The sequence below is a fragment of the Taudactylus pleione genome, unplaced genomic scaffold (genome assembly GCF_031769625.1).
Source record: "Taudactylus pleione unplaced genomic scaffold, aTauple2 ptg000054l, whole genome shotgun sequence".
Lineage (NCBI taxonomy): Eukaryota > Metazoa > Chordata > Amphibia > Anura > Myobatrachidae > Taudactylus > Taudactylus pleione.
Window position 1 is genome coordinate 5,133,582 of NW_028284456.1, and position 3,708 is coordinate 5,137,289.

Below are 3,708 nucleotides of genomic sequence, written 5' to 3' on the forward strand. Positions count from 1 at the left end.
TGTGGGCATACACGGAGGTGCGGAGGAGGCTTCACCGCATGGGCATCCGCAGGATGGTGGTCCAACTTAAGAGGAGGTGGTCAGATCTCTGGAGGCGGACCCCGGTCCTCCTGGATCAACTGCATGCGGGCAACCGCCAAAGTAGGTAATGCATTGTATATGCATTGTGTGGTTTATGCTTTGTGTTGTGTATGCGTTTCTGTGTGTGTGTGTGTGTGTATATATATATATATATATATATATATATATATATATATATGTAAAAAATTTTTGTTTTTCTTGGCCTGCTTGTTTATTTCATATTAAGGTCTGTAGCCATTTTTTTTTTAAATGGCTGCAAACAATTTGAAAGTCTTAAATAAAATACTGTGATTTTCAAAGTTGCTTAATTGTTGTAGACATTGGGGTGTGTGTTTGTGTGTGTGTGTTATACATGATGCTTTTTGCCAGGTCTGATTTAATTTAGAAGATGTCTCACCATTTTATTGTTAGGCTACAGTTTCCACAGTGTCTATGCTTTAAAGAAACAAGGGTGACACAGGTGTCTGTATGTAATCCTCTAAAATGTTTTTTAAAAAACAGGACATTGCTCATGCCTTTGCTCTGCTAAACCTGGGAGATCTGGATATGATGTTGCAAATATCCTGTGGAAGTCAGGATTTAGATGGGGTTAAACAAACACAAAAACACTGATAGACAAATATATTTCCACAATAATTCAAAAATGTATACTGATTAATGTAAACTTTGATTTTTAAATTTTTTTTTTTTTTAAATTATCTCTTAGAATTACATCACCGAAGAGAAAGACCATGACATGGTCAATCCCCACCCACCCCTGAAGCTGCCTCACCCCAACCATCCTCCCCACCCACCTCTGAAGCTGCCTCCCCCAACCATCCTCCCCACCCACCTCTGAAGCTGCCTCCCCCCACCACTCCTCCCCACCCACCTCTGAAGCTGCCTCCCCCCACCACTCCTCCCCACCCACCTCTGAAGCTGTCACCCCCCACCCCTCCCCCCAACACTCCTCGGGGAGCTCCAATTGGGCTGCTTCATCCCAAGAAGTGCCGGGCCCAGGAGATGAAGGTACATATGTCACAGATGCAGGGGCATCTTAAGAGAGGAGGGGGCCTGTGTGCACTCCCTGTGCGGGGCCCCCTCCTCTCTCCCCAGTGACCGACTGATGCGGTTAGCCAGCCACCGGAGCCTTAGTAGACTCCAGGCACTAGAGTGTGCCCGGAGTCTACTGCGCATGCACAGAATGCCGAAAATGCCTGTGGTGGCCATTTTTCTGGCATGCTATGCATGCACAGTAGACTCCGGGCACACTCTAGTGCCCGGAGTCTACTGCGCATGCGCAGAACACCGGAAAAATGGCCGCGGATATATAGATGATATTCTAATAATATGGGAAGGGTCAGAAGAAGATTTTTATTTGTTTTTAAACCACATTTCAGATAAACGGATTAATTTAAAATTCACGTCAAAAATAAGCAAGAGTACCATTGAATTCTTTGATCTTATTTTATGTGGAGAAGGGAACAAAATTATTACTAAAAATTTCATAAAAGAAGTAGACACCAATAGTTATCTTCATTTCAAAAGTGGACATCTAAGAAGATGGAAGGAGAACATACCATACTCACAATTTCACAGGATAAAAAGAAATTGTAGGAAATACAAACATGTAATGAACAAATCCAAATATACACTAATCGATTTCTAGAAAAAGAATATCCTCCAAAGATATTATTAGAAGCAAAAGAAAAAATGAATACCATGGAGAGAAATATGCTATTGGATTATAAGAGCCCAAAAGAAAAAGAGAAAGAGAAGATCATTCCGTTCATTACAACATACAATGCACAGGAGAAAGAAATTAAGAATTCCCTTAACAAGCATTGGAAAATTCTTTTAATGGATCCAGTTTTAAAGGAAATTTTACCACCCAGACACCCCATAGTATTCAGAAAGGCAAGGAATCTCAAAGACACTCTAGAACCTAGTATGCTAAGAGATACCAATGTTTTAAAATCCAGCATCCTTCACAGTTGTCCAGGTAGCTACAAATGTGGCAGATGCAACATATGTAAATTTTTACACCGACAGAGAAAGAGTTTCAGTAATTCTTCAAACAGTAAAGAATATAAAATCAAACAACATCTCAACTGTAACTCAACCTCGGTCATTTACCTCTTGGAATTGATAATGTGGAACAAAGTACGTGGGCAAGACTAAACGACCTTTGAAACTTCGCATACAAGAGCACATAAGGAACATTAAAAACAAAGTGGAGACGCACATGGTGTCAAGACATTTTATTTCACACCACAAATCGGATACAGATGAACTGACATTCAAAGCAATAGAACATGTGGAATTGGGAGACAGAGGAGGAGATCTTGCAAACAAATTATTCAGACGTGAGATGTACTGGATCTTTGAACTCGATACAATGATACCTAGAGGATTCAATGATAATTACGAAATAGCCCCATTCCTCTAAGATGAAGATGGTGAAAACATGTCCGGAGGGTACTATTATGTCCTAATACTACCTACTGTCATACCTGGGTTAGAGCGCCCAATCTCGTCTCATCTTGGAAGCTAAGCACCTTTGGGCTTGGTTAGTACTTGGATGGGAGACCTCTAGGGAAGACCAGGTACGGTAGTTCTCCATGGGACATATAAGTATAAATCCCTCAGGACATTCAACTTACAAAGAAATCCCTGATCTACATTTTGAAGATTCATGCAAATATATGAAGCAATACAAGAATAGCTGGAATGACTATCTATTCTCAACAAGTCCATATATGTACAGAGAAAGACTAAAGGATAATCCCATTTTATCATTTACATCTTTTAAAGAATATACTGAACAAGTCCTGTGAAAGTTCAAAAGTGTCAATTCAGAATATACATATACACATACCACGTAGTTGTGATTTATAACAAATAACACACTAATGTATGTCATATTTACATGCAGAGATGTTTTAATTTTAACTTTAAGTGGGGATCTGGTCCTAAGAATAATCATGATTTCTAAATAATCAATTTCACATATACCTAATACATGGCAGGTAATTTATGTTTATACTAACAATGTTCCCATTGTGTTACATAGGAAACAATAACTAAATTGCTACTTCCAGAACTCAAGAAATTACTAGGTGAATAGGAGCAGAAAGATGGCGGTGAAAAAGGAATTTCTGGGAGTTGTAAAATGGCCGCGGGTGGAGATACCATTTGGAGTACCAAGATGGATGCCGCTAGCCATGGAGAACGGACCGGAGAGATCCAGGAATGCAGTGACGTAGGGACGCGATGCACATGTGACCAGGGGAGCGAGTGTGCCAGCTAGCCTATCCCGGACAGCTAAGGAGGTGGTACAGCGCTGAATGAAGATGGGAATGACGCAGGCGGAAGTGACGTGAGGCAGAGACAATCTCACGCAAGGAACCAATAACATTACACACTAAGAAGCAGGCGGAAGTGCCGCGATGCCTAGACTGTAAGGGCGGAAGTGACGCGACGCTACATGGTGAAAGGCGGGACTCATTAAAAGATTAAGTCCCATGAGTAACTTATACCAAAGAAACTGATATATAGATCGATAACGTACTGATTAAAAGGACAGTCTAATATAGAACTGAGCTATTATTTCCTTTTAATGGATAAGTGCCAATTAGAAAACCGGAA

General features: G+C 40.6%; 1 pseudogene; it reads left to right on the forward strand.

The window, feature by feature from the left end:
• Positions 1–2,559: 2,559 nt before the first annotated feature.
• Positions 2,560–2,678, forward strand: LOC148535216 (5S ribosomal RNA; annotated as a pseudogene).
• The last annotated feature ends 1,030 nt before the right edge of the window (positions 2,679–3,708 follow it).